The 20,204-nt window shown below is 39.6% G+C and overlaps 1 protein-coding gene across 7 annotated transcripts in view; it reads left to right on the top strand.

Moving 5' to 3' along the window:
- Tcf4 (transcription factor 4) overlaps nucleotides 1-20,204 on the top strand; it is a 350,212-nt gene that overhangs the window by 273,924 nt on the left and 56,084 nt on the right. The gene's annotated exons all lie outside the window — the stretch shown is intronic.

The following is a 20,204-nucleotide window of genomic DNA, read 5'->3' as shown; positions in this document are numbered from 1 at the left end:
TTGCTGCAGAAGAGAGATAGTAGAGACCCATCTCCCATACCCAGTGGCTTCTCTTGTACTCAATTTGCCACCATAGGGGGTACCCAGGAAGAGGCTCCTCATCACTGCTGCTCAGCGGGGACTGCATCTGTGGTATACCAGGGGAGGGTCTAGGATTAGGGGAGCAAAAAGCAGACATTGAGGAGAGAAGAGCATTACAGATACATTTCATGTTGCCTGTGATATATTATTTTTTGGCTGCCAATTAACATTTGCCAGTAGTTCTTTCAAATTCTCATCTCTTGTCCTGTGTCCTGTCCATTAAGTTGTAATGTTCACCACTTCAAATATTATTTTCAAAATAATATAACTTACCTATGTGCCTAATTAAATTATTATTTAGTCATATATTGCAATGTATGTGTATATATACAAAGATACATATACATATGTGTGTGTGTGTGTATATATATATATATATATATATTAATCTTAGCTACTCAGGATGCTAAGATCCAAGGATCATACTTCAGAGCCAGTCCAGCAGCAGGCAAGTTGGTGAGATTCCTCTCTCTATTTAACCACCAAAAAGCCAGAAGTGGAACTGTGGCTCAAATGGTAGTGTGCTAGCCTTGAGTGAAAAAGCTAAGAAGTTATAGTGCTCAGGACCTGAGTTTAAACCCCAATACCAGCACAATAATAATAATAATAAAATTTAAAGTTATATCATTTAAGAAGGTAAAGTGATTATCTTCTGAGTACATAATTGTTATTTACACCTTCCTTTTTAAACCAGCAAACCAGAATGCTCTTAAAGAATCCACACACAGGGCTGGGAAGGTGGCTTAGTGGTAGAGCGCTTGCCTTGCATGCATGAGGCCCTGGGTTCAATTCCTCAGCACCACATAAGCAGGAAAAAAAAGCTGGAAGTGGCGCTGTGGCTCCAGCGGTAGAGAACTAGCCTTGAGCTGAAATGCTGAGGGACAGCGCCCAGGCCCAGAATTCCGGCCCACAACCAGGCCCCCCCCCAAAAAAAAAAACAACCAGAATTCAGGCCCACGATCGACCCCCCCCCTCCCCAAAAAAAGAATCCACACACACTCTTTTTTAAATGATATGTAATGAATTCTTCAAGACAGCTATTGAAACATAATAAAAATAGAAGACACATTTCTTTTTCATATTCATTTCCATATTAGAACTGATCTTTATCGAAATGCAATAAGAATAAAAAACTTAACTTGTAAGGAGATCTATTTATATACGTATGTTAGACTGTAGAGAAACCCAGTAGTTACTGTTTACAGATAATGATTTAAAGTTACTTCTTGGCCAAGTCTGAGTTTTGGTTTGCTAAATGATTATCGGATTTTTAAAAAATAGTTTGATAATGGTAAAATTGTTTTGGCATTTCATAATCTTGCTGCAAGATTCCTTTAGGATATGTTTGAACTTGGAATAATTAGCCATTTTAATAGATTCTTAGTAGTTGCTACTTAGGTCATCTGACTGATATTTCATGTACACACATATATAAATACTTAACATTTCTTCTTTGTTTCACATACCACTATGAGCTGCTTTGGGGGAGTGTTGGGTTGAGAAAAACTAATTCGGTGATTTTTTTTAAACATAGTGCTTTCCTGAAATGTGTAGTATTGTTTCAGTGGCTCATTACTGCGAAAAGACCTCATATGGGCTATTAGCCTGTGTTGGAACATGTCGAGTCACTTAGCAGGTATTCTGGAGGGATGTTTTTATCGGAGAAAACTTGGTAAATCTCCTAACATCATTCTGGTTCTGAAATGGGAAAAATGGAAAAGAGTTTTAAGGATGAGAGATAGCCCAGCCTTGAAAGTGTTATAGGTAGAAATCTTTTCATTGCTGGTTTAGATGAACCAGCATTCTCCTGCTCCTTCCCCACCACATGGCACAAGGTCTAATGGAAAATGTGAACCTGTATTTGTACCAACATACTACAGAGACACAGATAGCACTGGATACAACCTATGGATACTACCTATGTGTTTTTTCCCCAATATTAATTTGGTTTTCCAACTGCAATTTAGGAAAATTTACTGATGGGCTTGACATAACAGTTTTTTAAAAAAACATTATCTGCCCACTACTCTTAAAGTCTGATTCGATCTTTAAAACTATACCTTCATTGTTTCTTTAGAATGATGACATTTATGGAGACATTGGTGTAGCTAAAAGATGAAAAGTTTCCTGTTTGGGCTTCGTGCATAGTACCTTCATACAAGAAAATAGCTAAATAGAGGGACCCTAAACTGCCATGGCAAGTTCTGAAGTGAAAATTACTTGTATTTGTGGTTGTTGTGCTGTTGCTTTCAGTTTATAGTTGTCAACAGTTGAAAAGTATTTATAAAGTTATGCTACAGATTTTTTTTTGGTTGTGCATAAGCAGCCATAAGGCCATGCTTGAGTCAGAACATTTCTTTTGTAAACTGAGGAAGAGCTAAAGTTAGGACTTAAGTGTTAGAGTATCTGCCTACCAAGAATCGTCCCTGAGTTGAAGTTCAAATACTGCCGAAGGAGGAAGGGAGGGAGGGAAAAAAGGAAGGAAGGGAAGGAGGGAAAGAAGGAAGGAAGGAAGGGAGGGAGGGAAGGAGGGGGGGAAGGGAGGGGGGGAAGGGAGGGAGGGAAGGAAGGGAGGAAAAGAAGGAAGGAAGGAAGGGAGGGAGGGAGGGAGGGAAGGAGGGGGGAAGGGAGGGAGGGAAGGAAGGGAGGAAAAGAAGGAAGGAAGGAAGGGAGAGAAAGAAGGAAGAGAGGGAGGGAAGGAAGGGAGGGAGGTAGGGAAAAAAGGAAGGAAGGGAGGAGGGAAAGAAGGAAGTGAGGGAGGGAGGGAAAGAAGGAAAGGAGGGAGGGAGAGTGCTATTTTCATATGACGCTTTGGGAGACACACTAACTTCTTTCTTCACTCTTTGTGGAGGCCCAGAGCCCTTCCCCAGACACCATGTTACAGAACACATTCACTTCATCTTCGAAGTGCTCATCACCACTCCTTGGAATCCTTATTATCCATATATATTGCAAATACACACTTTGAAGTCCACAAGGAAGAGATTACTAGCTTCCAAACGGGCAGGGTCAATTAAGGACCAAGAAAATATAAAAACAACTATTGTTAGAATTACACTCCCGACTTTATGCAGCCTAACTTTTGAACAAAATATGAACTCTTAAGGAAAAAAAGTATTGAGGGTTCTGATGAGCTTCCCCTTGCTTTTTTTCCCCTTCACTATTTGCAAATCATGGCTTCCTGATCCTAAGGAAGAAAAAAAAAACAAACCTCAAAGAAAAGGCTCAACAGGCTTCCAGGACATCAAATAGCTCATACAAAACAACATTCTGATGACTTGCATGTAAATAAATCAGAAACATATGAATTAAACTTCTCTCAAAATACATATGGGTTGAAAAAGAGAGAAGTGCTGAGAAAATGTGTTTTGGGTTTTGCTGAGCCCTTGACATTTGAAAAATAGTATGAGACATTGAACAAACACAAAGCATGGTTTTGGCTCATCCATTCCTGATATTAGCCTCCCAGTTCCATGGCAAATCAGTTTACCATGTGCCTAAATAGGAGCCACCTTTTGTGTGCTCCCCCACACTTAATTACTAGCAGTTTAAATTTGTCTCAATTAGAAGCTCAAAAATAGCATCACATTTCAGGGAAATGAAAATCTTAGCATCTTTGTACCCAGTTGGGGGTGTTCGCATCGTACTGTTTTAGAAACTACCCCTGATCATTTCTCTTTAAGAAAGAACAGTCATACTGATGTGGCCCCTTTTGGTGTTAGTTGGCTTGTAACAGAAGAAAAGCATCATTATTGAGAAATTAGCCCCAAATCCAGTATGGTTACTAAAGCCAAAAACCACTGCAGGTGAAAACAGGATGAAGATAGTCATACACTACCAAGCGCAGATCGTGGTTTGAGAGCTTCTGCTGTCTGAGTCCTGAGCCCCTGAGTATAGACATACAGCCAAAGCTCGGGCTCTTTCTCCCACATGACCTTCTATGTAGAAGCCCTGACATTTGGGTTTCTAAATCCTGGGACAGTGGCACAGGGCTTAGAGCCCCCCACATCCTCTTCTTGATACGTATTCCTCAGCATCTGTCTTTAAGAACAGAAGCAGAACACAGGGAAGTTAGGGATTAAAAAAAAAAAGCCAGAGCCACAGGCTTCTTCCCCTAATGCTAAGTCACTGACAATGCTTTTCAATGAAATCCTGTTTCTGCTCTTTGGACTCTACTGTCACCTGAGATTACTGGTTTGAAGTTAGAGAGTGGAGATAGATTACATCTTTCCTCTTCACAGAGGAGTTATTTAGGTTGTTTTGAAAAAACATGCTTTTTAATATATCTTTCTCAAGTCTTCCACTGTGATGGTGACTAAAGGCTTGACAGGATAGGACTGGGTTTTGTTGTTGTTGCTGTTTTGTTTCCTTCCTTTCTTCCTTCCTTCCTACCTTCCTTCCTTCCTTCCTTCCTTCCTTCCTTCCTTCCTTCCTTCCTTCCTTCCTTCCTTCCTTCCTTCCTTTTATTCTTTCTGTTTTTCTTTCTTTTTTGATGCTCGTGCTGGAGCTTGAACTCAGGACCTGGACACTGGCCCTTATCTCTTTCACTCAACACTGATGCTGTGCCATTTGAACCACAGTTTTACTTGGAGCTGTGTGTGTGTGTGTGTGTGTGTGTGTGTGTGTGTGTGACTGTGTGTATTGTGTGTTTAATTGGACATAAGAGTCTCATCTCATGGACATTCCTAACATGGGCTGGCTTTGAACTGCTATCCTCAGACCTCAGCCTCCTGATTAGCTAGGATTATAGTCTTGAGTCACCAGCACCTATCAGGATAGTTAAAAGTTTTAGTTCGTACTTATTGAATGCCTACTACGAGCCAAGTGCTAAGGACAGAGGTGAGATGGTCAAATAAACACCTAATTATAATGTAGGTGTATAATGGATTGATTCAGGAGTTCAGGCTCCTGGCTGTAGACAGTTGAAGTTCTCCTTGGAGGGGGCAAGGTCTAAGGATGAATGGAAATTAAGCTGGTAAATGCAAGGACAGTAATTGGAGGACAGGGAAAACATGGTCCTCCCGTTGGTAGGATAACCCCAGTGTAGTTTGGGTTGGGATGGCTGGAGCCTAGGGCCTTGAAACAATGATATAAAGATGAGACTGAAAGGTAAACCATGGCCTCATCAAAAATGCGCCGTATGTGCCGTTAATGAGTGCAGATTTTATCATGAATATAACGAGGAACCCAAAATGTAGATGTCCCAAAGAGAATGAAATTTCCAAGTCCTGAGGAATAGGAGGACCAGGACAACTTAGAGACACCTAAGCCAAGGAAAGCAGAGCTGACTAGAAGGAGGAAATAGTCCACAGTGTCAGATACTGAGAGATGAAAGTGGCTTTCAGCTGCAGGTCTAGGAACTCTTGGGCAGTCTTACTAAAATAGTGTTTGTGGAAGAAAGGTAAAGGAATGGAGAGCGGGCACCGCAAGATGATTGTAAAGTCACCACTGGAACAAGAATATCAGGTATTTCAAATACCAGGTATGGGGAGTGATAGAAAGAGCCCCTCCCCACCCTCACAGGATTGTCCTATATTTGGCAAGAAGACCAGGCACGAATACCAGGGCAAGTAGAACACATACAACGTGCAAGATGAGGTGCACAAGTCAATGAGATGCAAAGGGACCGGGACTGATCTATGAAAGCATAAAAAGAGGAGCTAGGCAGAGGGAAGGCAGCACATCCTTAAAGTGGTGAGTGAAGCTTGAGGTGCTGAGTCCCAAGCAAACAGAAATCGTTGGCAGCCCAACCAAAGGTGATACGTGGCCTTCATTTGTTTGTGGCTTCTGTTTTAAATTGCTGAATATAGAGGTGGAACTGGCAGGAACACCATAGAGCAGCTTGTTGTTTGTTGTTCTTTCCCTGCAAAGTTTTATCATAAAAATCTGTCCAGAGCATCTAAGTGACCGTTATTGCAAATATAGATATTCACAAGTCCTACATGGATGAGCTCCCTGAGAAATGTTGTACACATCCCATCCACTGGTGAACAGCTATGGAATTGAAGCCTACTCTTTCACATCTGTGTTATCTCCATGTGACATTGTCTTCCTGGTGTAAGGCCAGCATTTCATCCCCATATGCACTTCTCGAAGGAGGTCATTCCTGATTCATAGAAAAGCTTTTATAAAGAAAGCCTTGGTTCCAGGGCTCGGAATCTGTGCATAAACTCTGTAAATGAATGAAGAAAATTGGTTCTGTTTTACTTTGGTGGTTTCCTTTATTTAATAGATTTTTATTGGATACCTACCATGTGCAAACTATTGCATTGGATATGCTTAAATTCACACTCCCTGCCTCTAAATACCCCATGATACACAATGGAAGATAAGAACCATAAATTCATACAAGAAAAGTGCTGGGAATGTTTAGAAGATGAAATATAAACTTTATTTAACTTAACCTGTCTTGAGCATTACTGTCCACATTCCTCTTAATAGTATACTACTAGTCTACATTCCTGTTTGGACTTTTCAAAGGAAAGAGCCAAGAAGATTATGAACATATCAGTGGTTTTTTTGTATCATTTACAAAAACTGAAATTCATCACTATCAAGAATTATTTTCAACCTTATTGTGGTTCTAGACAGTCTGTTCAAAGAAGATTCCCTAATGTGTATATTTTCTTGAGATGTTTTCTTAGCCATTTATCTTCTGCCACTGGTATGTATTAGCAATCTATATTTTCCCAGTAAATCTTGTAAGACATGGGGGTGGGGGGGTCACTAAACCATGGCCAGTTCTTTTTGATAGAACCAAATGTAGAAACAAAGTCTCTTACTTTGTAGTATACATGAGTGGCCAGCATCCATTGCTGGTCCATAGCTACATTACTTACATAAATTTTCCATTGTAAATTGTCCCTTTAGCAGCCGCAGACCAAGCCTATGGCCTATCATCCGTCCTCCCTGCAATCTGCTAGAATACAAACTCTGTAGATGGTCCTCACTTCATATTTTTTCTGTGGACAACATTTAACATTCTAGGTCTCCTAATAAGTACTGTTTTGGGTTTCTAGTTGTGTTGAAACTTAAGTAGACTAAAATTAACAATCATGAAATGAACAAAGTCAGAGTTTTGTTCTGTTTTGTTTTGTTTGGGTGCAGTCACAATGATGAGCACCTATCAAACACATCTGTCAAATTCTAAAACATTTTCCAGACTCCACAGGGAAACTTCTACCCATGAAGCAGTTCTTTTCTCTATGCTCTAACCACGTGTTTCATAAACCTTTACTATTAACTCAAACACATAGATACACACACTACACACACATGTAGACATGTTCTCTGTGTTACTAGTATTATCTATTTATTGATTAGGAAATTCCAGACATGGGACTTGTATTTTCTATTATGTAAGCAAAGAACAATCTGTTTTTATGGATGTTTTTCCACCGGGAGAGACAGAAGGAAGCAACCCTTCCTTGTCTTGTGTGTATTTGTCCTGCACTCTCACAGGATACCATTTACTTTTTAAAAAAAAAAAAGACAAGATCATTTCTGAGCCTGTGTTCCTTTGTTGGTGAAAATATTTCTCATTCATTTCAAGAGCATTGAGAATTTTGATGTTCCTCTTATCTTACTATGAAATAACCATCTGGATTTTACATTTCTGTAATTTGGATATTAAAAAGTTACTTTTCTTGGAGAGAGATCAAAGAAGCCGTAATGAAATTACTATTGTTTACACTGATTTATATCTTCCTGGTTCCAGAAAAGTCACTTGTTGTAGATTTTAACTATGTATCTCTAAAAGTAGGAAAAGACTAGATCTAATGAAAAAAAAAGCCAGACATTTAAATATTAAAGGAAGCCAAGTAAATTATGTGTATATATATATGTGTGTGTGTGTGTGTGTGTGTATATATATATATATATATATATATTGCTAGTCTTGGGGCTTGAACTCAGAGCCTGGGCACTGTCCCTGAGCCTCTCTGTACTCAAGGCTAGCTGTACTCTGTACTCTACCACTTGAGCCACAGCTCCACTTCTGGCTTTTTCTGTTTATGTGATACTGAGTAATCAAACTCAGGGCTTCATGCATACAAGGCAAGCACTCTACCACTAAGCCACATTCCCAACCCCATAAACTATATTTTAAGTGTGCCTAATGATATGAACTTACAATGATCAATCATCTTTTTTATTTTTACTATATAGTCTCATTTCTAGAATATTATAGTCCTTAATTGATCTTTTACCTCCTCTGAAAAATGTCTTTTTTTGGGGGGGGGTCTGGTCGTGGGGCCTAACTCTGGGCCTGGGCGCTGTCCCTCAGCTCTTCAGCTCAAGGCTAGCGCTCTACCACTTGAGCCACAGCACCACTTCTGGCTTTTTTCTTTTTGCTTATGTGGTGCTGAGGAATCGAACTCAGGGCCTCAGGCATGCAAGGCAAGCGCTCTACCACTGAGCCACCTTCCCAGCCCTGAAAATGTCTTTCTGTGGGATAATTCTCTTTACATTTCTTACTTTCACAAAATACTATTCACTTTAAAGCATATTTCTCTTTGCTTATTATATGTCTTAAATCTCTCAACTTAAGTAAAAATTCTCACGTTTTGACTTTTTTTTGTAGTTAATATACTAACACACCAGTCATTATGCTAGTTAAAGGCTCTTCTCTAAGTTAAATCAGAGTAATATGACTGGCTGATTATACTTAAAAATATACCCTGGAATTGAAGGAGGGATGGCCATTAGAATAAGCAGCCGAAAGGCAGGTAGCTGATTGGACATAGATGTTGTCAATTTACATACTTTTTTCTTTTCATTTCAATCTGTGCCACAGAATCATGCATTTGGTAATTATTTCATGCCTTTGTTTTCAGTTGAAAGTAGTTGGAGCCATATGTTTTGACAGAAAAAAAGATAATTCGTACTTTTTTTCAGCTTTGTGAAAGGGAAAATGGGGTAATAATTCTGCAGTGTACCATGGCAGTAATTCCTATTCAGAACTCTACCAGATTGGAAACTCAGTGTTCATAACAAGTCTTTTGGTAAGCAGAAGATGAAGGCATCTGTTTGAAGCACCAAGTGAAGTTGGATGCTCTAAAGCTCAACTTCACTCATTTAGAACTCTGATAATAAATAACACCATTATGAAAAACTGACCCCTAGATTCCATAAGCCATAGACGATTTGAGAAGACATTCAGGACTACGAGGGCTAACATCTCTGATCTGGGGTTTGGAGTGAAAGCACCTGTGATAGAACCCACCACTTCCGGTCTCCTGCAGTCAGTCTTCTGACTAGAACCAGGGGAAATTCTCCAGCTACAACAAGATAAGAGATATGGTTGATAATCTACCATGGAGATAATCTCCTTCAAAATAGGGTGTGTGTTTGTGTTGTAGGTCTTGAACTGAGGGCCTAGGCACTGTCTTGGAGCCCTTCTCTACCACTTTAACTCCAGCACCACTTCCAGCTTTTTTGGTGCTTAATTGGAGATAAGAGTCTCATGGATTGTCTTGCCTTGTCTTGCTTTGAACTCTAACCCTCAGCCTGCTGAGTAGGTAGAATTACAGGTATGAGTCACCACCTCTTGGCTCAAAATGATTTTTGTTTAAAAAGCTCTGCCTTCATTAGTTCAAGCTTTTATACTAATCATGACAGAATTTTTTTTAATCTCATGTCCTTTTATACAAGTAAGTTCAAGTTCCTAAGAATGTGTCTAAAGAAATTCATATCCCCTTCCCTTTTGTGACTGCTGCATCAGTGTTCTCTTTGCAATTTCTCTTAGGCCCTTACTCTCAAATTATTTTCTTTCTTACTTCAGCCTCTGCTTTTGAAAATGTAGCTTTCTGCTTGTATCTGATACAGCTTTCTTTACCATCCCTCATGCTCCCTGGAAAAGACTGAGTTTGTAAGAATGGTGACTCCCTGGCTACCCGTCCTTTCTGTGTACAAACAGCACTGACTAGATTGGGATTGGAAAGGTAGGAGTAGCTCATTTAGGAGGCTCCTAAGTTCAGACTATATAAAGCAGTTGACATTTTTCTTTTTCACTGCTTTCTTTTCTTAGAACATCCTGTTCGAACCCTCATACCTTCCTTCTTCACTTTCATCCTTTCTATAAATTGATTTTGGGGACCTGATCTGAGACCTTATCACACTGGGATAATAACTGCCACCAGACTATAACAGCACTTCCCAATGATGAGGGTGGTGAGAGATGAGTTGGTGTGGCTTGGTGGCATGGCAATTTTTCTTACGCTGCAGCCTTTTGCCCTTCCTAGCCAGGTACCCTGACTAATGTCCGCAACAATTCAATGAATGTGTTTACCCAATGGTGCCCAAACTTCTTTGAGCTTACAAGCCATTTAAATGTCCCTCCTATTCAGGCTTCAATCTTATATACACTGGGGTTCAAAGGGAAAGTGTGGGGATGGTACACTTAGAATCCTGGAATGTGGACCATTAGAGGTAAATGCCTCCGCCTTCTAAAGCCCTTTGCACATTGTGAAGTGAAATGCATTGTAATCTGTTTTGGCCTTTGTACTAGGCAGAATATATGTGTGTGTGTATATATATATATATATGTATGTATGTATATATATATATATATAGACACTTATACAAACATACACACACATACCAAAATTCACTTGTGCACATTTGAGGGGGGGGGGTTCCAGTCAAGGGCATGAACTCTGGGCCTGGGCACTGTTCCTCAGCTCTTCAGCTCAAGGCTAGCGCTCTACCACTTGAGCCACAGTGCCACTTCCAGCTTTTTTTTCTGCTTATGTGGTGCTGAGGAATCGAACCCAGGGCCTCAGGCATGAAAGGCAAGCGCCCTACCACTGAGCTGCCTTTCCAGCCCATTTTTTCATAACCTTTTTTTGACATTTTTTTTTTATGATTGGATAGCCATAGCCAAACCTTCTTGTTGTTTGCTGAAGAATTGAAGAAGCAATAATCAACATTGGAATCAGTCTAAAATTACTCTTTAGTGTTATTGTCAGAGAAATTGTTTTGATCAGGAAGGTATACCATCCTTAATTGACAAGATAGCATCCTTGGAGGCCACAAAGGTATTTTTATTGCCTTTATAGAACCAACCTATTTTGATGCTCCAGTCCATCCAAATGAAACAATAGTTACCATCTCCAAAAGCAAAACATTATTGGCTAACAGTTGGAAAGGGTGTTAGATATGACATGCATGCATGAAGATCATGAGTGTGATATAAGTGTAAGTAAGATGGAAGCAGTGTATTTAAGATTTAAGATGATCAGAGTACTGATAATTGGTAGAACGAATATAGGTTCTTCTTAGCATTGCCTTTTACTTTGTAATGAGAATTCAGTAAATAAAAGTTGGGCAACAACGTAGGTGTTTTGAACATATTAAAGAGTTGTGATATTCTTAGCATCCACAGTCTCTTATCCGTGCCAGTCCTCAGTCTGTTCAGGAAGCCAACTCCCATGGGAATGAGCAACAAAAGGGATGGAACAGGAAGCAGGCAGGTTTCACCTGGACCACATTTTGCACAAATAATGTTTCAAGAGGTCGTTAGCCAGGTGTAACCTGATCAGTTTAAGGCACTTTCAGCTCGGGTCAAGGTACTCATGATGTTGTCAGTGGGCATTCCTGTGATACCCATGTGGAGTTGAATGTAATCGCAGACATACCATGTGTACTCAGTTCATGCCAAGAACAAGAAAACTGCAGGTGTCAAAATATAAAGAAGAATTTGAAGCCAGAGGCTAGGATGCCGGGGCGAGCCTACACTCACACTCCACTTTGATGCGCTACCTTACCAGGTGGTTGGTTTCGATGGGTTTTGTGCCCTGTGGTCAGCCATGGGACTGATTCCACCATGGAGTCCCAGTGTAACCCTCAGCAGGCTGTTTTGCCCCTCTCTGTTTCTGGCAGTCCTAATCAAGTGCATTAATATCTGCCACTGCTTTGTATCTGCAAGCAGAGGCCTGATTCTGCTTCTTGTGGAAGCCTACACGGACCCTTTCTAATGTCCTCTCACTGGGATCCTCACATGTTCTTCTGTTTGGGTAGAACACCTCCTTCATTTTCAGGCCCTGGCTCCTAAATGGCCAGATAGGACCCAGGACTCTGCAAGGCAGGCTTTGATAAGCTTTGATAGCAAGAACCTGGAGAATTCACAGCTACCAAAAGATGGTTGTAAAGGCTGGAAGTTCTCAACTCAAACAAGACTGCTGCAGGATTTTGAATCTCTGTTTTGCCATTTCATTAGCTACGTGACTGAGCACTTATGCTCCTTACTGCCTCTGTGCTCAGAGACGTTCGTTGTAAAATTGGGTGACAATGAAACTATAACGTTCGTGGAAAGACAGAATGAGTACTGGATAGTTTGGCTGAGTGTGTGGCATTACGAAACTAAGATGTTAGCTATTCTTTTCATTGCTGTCATTTTGTCCTGTCAACTATGACAAGGACTTGGGGCATAGTAAGCACTTGGAACAGGTAGTTGTTGTTGTTTCTTTTGTGTGTGTGTTGTGATTATAGAGTGTGTTAAGTTGCACTGCCATAATAAATTGCTTTTTAAAAAATTTCTCATTGATAATTGTCTGCCTCCCCAGGATGGCTATCAGCACACAGCTTAAAATCCCAGGTGCTTTCTATCTGTGATGCCAAATGTGTATGCTCTCCTAGCAGAGTGAGCCACAATCACATCTCTCCTGGCAATTCTGTACCTCAGGGTTGTAGTGACAACACTTGGGAAAAGCTTTTAAATCTGTGGGCCTCATACAGAGCTAAGTTGCAATAGTCCTGCTAAGTTAGTCATAGTAGCAGTTCTGTCTTAGGTTAGTTTTTTATTCGTTGGGGATTTAGGGGTTTGGTTGTTGATTTTTGTTTTTTGGGTTTTTTTTCCCCCAGTTCATGGTGTGCCTTACCCAGCATGGAAAGTTACACACCAGACCTGATACAACTGACCTGGCTCAGTGTTTCCTATGTGGTTGTCAGGGCTGCAGCCAACTGAATGCGCTAAGGAAGAAATATAGGCTACTGTCTCCCCACCCACCCCCTTTCTCCCCTGCTCACTTCCCAGCCTGCTTCTCCTGTCTCTTCCTTCTTTTAGGTTCTCTTGATATTTTCCAATTCAGCCATTTCATCAATAAGGACACAAATAAAGAGGGAGATTGAAATCTTATAATTTTACTACTTCTTAGCACAGGAACGGAAATTGGTTAGTAAGAAGAAAATTTTTCTGGCTGAAATTCAGTTATAGGATGTAGCTGGTTTTTTTGTTTTTTATTTTTTATACTCATGAATAGATAATCAAGACTCACCTGTTATTTAGGAGGGAGAAAAATGATGTTGTGTGGTGTTTATAACAGAGTGTGGGGATTTCCGCTGGCAGCAATTTGCAAATGTATTCAAGGAGTTCCTTTTGGGGTGGGGGAAATGTATACATATTCTTTTTTGTATATTTTTGTGATTCAGAATAGTAGAGTACAAACAGAATATTGTTTGGTTAATAAAATACAGCAAAAAATCATGTATATGAATATGAAAATGGTACATTTTACACAAATTTTGGAGAGTTGTGATGTAATCTTTGTTTTCAGAATGCTAATAATAGTTTAGGGACAATGATTCTTCGTATGGTAAAGTTTTAGGGCACTGGGAACTATTTGATTAATTCCTTTAAATTTTTTCAAGTGGTTTATGTGGAATAAAAGCTTCACAGTTTCATCAGCTTATGCATTTGAAAGTATCTATTTATATAATATATATCCCCTGATATGTCAATATACTGTAGGCATTTGCATATCACAATCATAATTCCTGTGTATGTGGCAGATAGCAGATTGGCCTTTGTCTGTGAAGGAAGTGAAGGAAGAGTCTTGCTTCATTAAGAAATATACCTCGACTTAATCATATGTACTGACAACGATCTTTACTCTTGGAGCTGCCTTTCTTTTTTTATTTGGGGGATTTTGCACTCCTAGTCTGAGGGTAACTGAATTGTTCTATACTATTCAGCTGTGTTACTTGAATCTATGTATTAACCTTCCTTGCCAGTCTGATGCTCATTAGAATCCTTAAGTTAGGATATCAGAAAAGATGCTAGAAGGGAGAATTTGGAGAGGACTGGTTGAGAAATCAGGAGTTGCGCTCTTTGAAAATTCTTTTACTCATTTGTAAGACGAGGTTGGACTCATTTGAACTTCAAAGGGAGACAGGGCAGAGTGTGGCCTGTAGAGTAGCAGTGACATGAAAAGAGAAAGAAGCATCCATAATAACTGTGACATAAAAAGACTTTTATAGCTAGCCGGATGCTTGTGACTCACACCTGTAGTCCTAGCTACTCAGGAGGCTGAGATCTGAGGATTGCTGTTCAAAGCCAGCCTAGGCAGGAAAGTGAGACTCTATCTCCAATGAACTACCCGAAAACCAGAAGTGGCTATGGCCTTACGTGTAAAAGCTCAGGGATATTGTTCAAGCCCCAAAACCAGCCAAAAAAAAAACCAAAAAGAATAAATGAGACTTTCATAAAAAGAATCAAAAACAAAGAGGGGAGAAAAATAATAAAAATAAAAGAAGTACAGAATCTTCTTGAATGATTTTTACTGATTTTAATACTTGCTAATGTCTTTTCATGTTAGCCTCTGCAGCTTTCATTATCTAAGAAAACTGATTATGCCATGTTTAGCTGTAAATTGTATGTGAGAATGGATAGAGGCTAAGAACAATGTTGCGATGGAAGAGTCTCTTACCTTCCTGCAGAGCCCACTGGATCACAGTGATGCATTATTAAAAAAAAAAAAAAGTATCTCTCAGCATAGCACAGAAACAGTGTCACAGATAGTTATTTAACAAAAAGGGAATTTAAGAAATAGGTAATAGCGCATAGGAATTTAAAATTAATGAATAAAACCAGACACAATATTCTGCCATGTCTAAAGAGCAAAAATGTTGCACATGCCAAGTGCTAGGATATGTGGAGTTTTCCTCTCCTAGTAACCCACCAAAGGAATTCCTGCTTTCCTGAAAGTAAGACTTAAATGAGCTAGCATTACTATGACAGATGTTGTAACAATGGGCAGCTAGCATAGCTGGTAAGATTCCTCGTAGGCAAGTGTGACTCCATATTAGGACTGCCAAGCAGAAGAGTCCACATGGTAAGTATTGTCTCATTAGCTGTGATGATCCTTCCTATGAAACAAAGGTATCGTATCTGAGGGACTGGAAAGGAATTCCATGTGACAGATAAAGAAACTGAGTTTCTGAGATACTGTCCTTTTTAGGTCCCATAATGAATTGTGAGAGTTGGTTTGGATCTGGCTATAGTGCTGGGTTTCTTCTGCCAAATCTGCTTAAGTTCAGTGCAGACACTGATCCTTCACGAACAACTTGCTGCTTGCTTTGTGGGTCAGCCAGCATTTTAACTTTAACTTGATTATGTACTACAGTGACAAAGTACAGCTCAGCAATTCTCAGTGTAGAGTTATCACTTTCCTTGAGCAGTGGTCTCTCCATTCAAAACAGCCTTCAAAACAGACTCACAGCCTTCAAAAAATGCTGGTGGCGCACACCTGTAATCCTAGCAACTCAGGAGGCTGAGATCTGAGGATCATGGTTCAAAGCCAGTCTGGGCAGCAAAGTCCATGAGACTCTTATCTCCAATAAACCACCAGAAAACCAGAAGGGGCGATGTGGTGCTCACCTTGAGCGGAAGTGCTGAGGGACAGCGCTCAGACCCAGAGTTCAAGTCCCATGACGGACAAAAAATAAATGATGAAAGGCCCGGAGTATGGCTCAGTGGTATAGCTTCTGACTCTCCCAAAATCTGACTTACTGGATAAGCTTAACCCCAAACTTGGGGCTTCTGTGGCACAATTCCAGTTTGCCATGTTCTGTTCATTGTGGAGCACACCATGACTGTTAGGGCCCTAAGCCCCAATTACATTGCTTTACTTACTCTTGATTCTCTTTGCGAATTACATATTCAGATAGGGCTGGCAGTATATCGGGGCTAGTAGCATTAAGGAATAGAAAAGATCTACTATACAATCGAGTGGCTGGTCCACATTCACCATCTGGACACTTCAGGACACCTCTAATGCAGTGACTCCTTGCTGTCCCTCTCGGTTCCTTTTCCCATCACAAAATGCATTACTTTTACATGTACTTGGTCCACTCGCAGCACACCTTAGGAAATACTGCTCTCTTCAAAAGTAATCATCAATCTTGCAAGATGATTTTCATAAACTTTCCCCTAACTATTGCCTCTTGTTGATGATAGTTAAGAATATATTATCTGGGCTGGGAAGGTGGCTCAGTGATAGAGCGCTTGCCTTGCATGTTTGAAGCCCTGGGTTCGATTCCTCAGTACCACGTAAGCATAAAAAAAGCCGGAAGTGGTGCTGTGGCTCAAGTGGTAGAGTGCCAACCTTGAGCTGAAGAGCTGAGGGACAGTACCCAGGCCCAGAGTTCAGACCCCACCACCGGACCTCCCTCCCAAAAAAAATATATTATCTTTACTCTCTCTCTTTTTGTTTGCCTTTGCACATAATTATTTTTGAGTAGAAAGAGTCTAGACTTTGATGACCAGTCTGGATGTCTTTGCATTATTACTCAAAATATTTTTAACATAGAAAGATGGCTTCACCTTTCAGAGTTATATTTACCCAGTTAATAGAAACAGCAGTAGCAAGCAGGACATGTTAATGTGTGGTGGTTTTGTAATGCTTAATCTGTGCCAGAGTACCATTCTTGTTGCTTTATAAATGTACTTTGCATAACACGCCTTGTCATTCCCATTTCTCGGTTAGGAATCTGAAGACCAGGGAGGATAAAAGTAATAGATGCAAGTCATGATGGAACTCACAGACCCAAGCTGGTTTGAGCCAATGAGTTTCACTTTTCTATCATACTTCTCCCTTATGAATAAAGGATGATACCACTTAATAATACCATCTTGTATGACCATTATGAAGATTAGAAATCGGGTATGGGCAATTTCAAGCACAAAAACGGTTCCATGGGAGATCCTGACGGATGACATTATTTCAACATCCCTAAGTGAAACTGAGAGGCCAAGATCACTAAAACTAAAGAATGTTCGGGGCTTGGGGGTCGGGCACATAAGAACTTACAGTAATGTCGCTTCCTTAAAGACCATAGACAGGATTTTTGAGAAGGTCATATGAAACAGCTACTGGACCATAGTAATCATTTCAAATTACATGATAAATCTGTGAAATGAAAACTTTTTTTTAACTTTTATCTCCTCAAAATCTTAGTGTTATCTAGAGAGCTTTGTTAAACTGTAATTTATGTATCATATAGTAGTGCTAACTTTGCTCAACAAGCAATTTGATAAAAGAACTCTGACCTGGGAACCTCAGCCAACATTCCTCATTGCCAATTTGGCAACAAAATTTCATACTTCTTTAGTTACTCTTGGGGGAAAAATGGGAAGGCCAGTAGTCACCTTGATCTAAGCCGCCTTACTAGAAAAGAATTTAAGGGTGGATTTTTTGTTTGCCATTACATTTTCCTCATGTTTTGTTCTTGGGGAGGTGGGTGGTCACTTCAATACTTGTCCTGTAGTTTGGGATTTTTATTTCATTTCAGATGAGACCGATTTTCTGGTGTTAGTTAATTAAAAACAATTCCAATTGTATTTGTAATTTTTCTATATACCTAGGATAATGATGGAAATTGAATTGACGCAAGATTTTCTTATTGGATTTAATGTCATTATTAAAAATGTATTGAAACCTGTACTTCGAAGTATTTTGACTGAGAAATTGTCAAAATAATTGAAGTAGAAATCATAAAGTAGCTTCCTGGTCATCCTGGTTATTAAAAAGGGGCTGGGAAGGTGGCTCAGTGGTAGAGCGCTCACCTTGCATGCCTGAGGCCCTGGGTTCGATTCCTCAGCACCACATAAGCAAAAAGAAAAAAGCTGGAGGTGGTGCTGTGGCTCAAGTGGTAGAGCACTAGCCTTGAGCTGAAATGCTGAGGGACAGTGCCCAGGCCCAGAGTTCAGGCCCCCCCCCAAAAAATTAAAGCACTAAAGGTAGACTGAAGAAGTAAGAACATTGCAATCACTGTTGTCTTAATGATCCTTCCACTGACAGATTGAAAGAAAATACCAAATGAAGGAAATTAAAGAACAAGGGATAGTTATATATTTTAAGCAGGTTGTGTGCCTGAGCTTTCATGATTTTTAAATCTTCATTAAAATGTTTAGGGGTAAGCAGGGTTACAGCTCAGTAGTAGTGGGTAGTGTGGCTTATGTGAGGCCCTGCATATCAACACCCTTTACTACAACCAGTCAACCAGTGAGCAGATAGGGGAGACCAAGCTAAATCATTTCAGTGCTTCCTTCTACTTTTATAAAGTGTAGTTCTGTGCAATATTTATTTATAACAACAAAACTATAAAGAGATTGCCTTGAAAACAATCTTTGAGGTGAGAAAAATGAAGCATACAAAGGGAAAATGGGTAATATTGTCTATGATATGTGAATTGCTATCTAAACAAATGCATAAGTGATACTGTAATTTCCTTTTAAAACAACTATGAATGGTGGTCAGCTTCCTATTGGCAATACTTTTTATCTTTACATAATGGATCTTTGATTGGCTACAGCACCTGGAAGCAAATTGCTTAGTGTGAGATATCCTAAAAACTTTTAACCCTGTAAATATTTCTTTCCATGTAGTTAATATTTGTAGATTTGGGAGAAATGATTTTATCCCTAGACATTTCAGTTCATAATTCTTGAATCATAATTCATAATTCTCAAAGAGTCCAAAAATTTTTCTTGTCTCACCCCAAAACTGTCAAGTAATTCTACCAAAAAATAGAAAAAGAATGAACCTTATTATATGTCACTTAATGATGTTAGCATAGTACTATGCATATTTGAATATATTTGAGTAGAATGTTCAATATAATATTTAAGGTGGATACTTAATTAAAATTAAACTAACCAGTCTCTTAAAGAAATTGATTTCATTTATTTTAAAACATAAGGTAACTTAGTAGCATAAGGAAATTTCTGGAATGTGAAGAAAATATACATCTAGTACACTTGGCTTGTGTTAAACGAGCTGGCCAGATGCATCCCCCAGCGAATTGCATGCGCCTGTGTTATCACCATATTATGCTCATTCTGTCATTAGATTGAGGTAGTCTGCTTTTCTGTCTCTCCTTTTCCTAGAAGGTGATGTTATATTCATCTTTGTGGCCTTCTCTCAAGACTCCCTAAATACATTTAGTAGTCATTTCCAACCATTTTTTTTCATTGTACAGTTCTCAAGAAAATACTGAAATTTTTCTTGACATGAACTTAAATTGTTGATTTGGTTTTCAATTCCTGCCCTAACATTTTATTCTTTTGTTTTTGAATGATAAATAAAAAATGTTCCAGGCTGGGAAGGTGGCTCAGTAGTGCCTTGCATGCATAAGGCCCTGGGTTCGATTCCTTAGCACCACAAAAGCAGAAAAAAAAGAAGCCAGAAGTGGCACTGTGGCTGAAGTGGTAGAGCACTAGTCTTGAGCTGAAGAGCTAAGGGACAGCGCCTAGACCCAGAGTTCAGGCCCCACGGCTGACAAAAAAAAAAAAAAAGTCCCCCCTCCCCTCACTTGCTAGTTGTAAACCCTTAGAAATAGAAGCAAAATGGCTGTTTATATATTCAAGATGTAAAGAAAATTACAAAATAAAATTCTATGAAATATAGGACTTAAAAAAGAAATCTCTACAAGAACAGGGAGGGGCTTGTTTTCCAAAGTGTTGAAGGGGCCTTTCAGATTTGTTTTCATCTGCTTCATCTCCAGGATCCCCGATTTTCAAGGGCATATGCAGCGTTTACTTGATGCATGGATGTGTGTGCCTATTTTCCCACATCTGTCTCCATGGACCTATCCTTTGTGAAATCCTAAACCTTATAGTAATGTTTAGTTTGTGATTCATGGGGTTCAGAGGGTGATGATATAATTTTTCTTAGGGTGTATTTTCGATGTGCTATACAAAAATTGATGGGAGTTATTTTTCTGGAAACCCTGCCTTTGCCTTTTTATTGGCGAGTTTTCTTTTTCTTTTGCTGTGACCTGTGAATATCACTGTAGGCTTGCTGCCAATTTTGGGAGCTGCTGCCGGCTGCAAAATGGAGGCAGGA

Source organism: Dipodomys ordii, unplaced genomic scaffold, assembly GCF_000151885.1.
Source record: "Dipodomys ordii isolate 6190 unplaced genomic scaffold, Dord_2.0 Scaffold43, whole genome shotgun sequence".
NCBI classification, from domain to species: Eukaryota; Metazoa; Chordata; class Mammalia; order Rodentia; family Heteromyidae; genus Dipodomys; species Dipodomys ordii.
The sequence above is the reverse complement of the archived record's forward strand: the minus strand, read 5'-3'. Positions and strand labels throughout refer to the sequence as shown.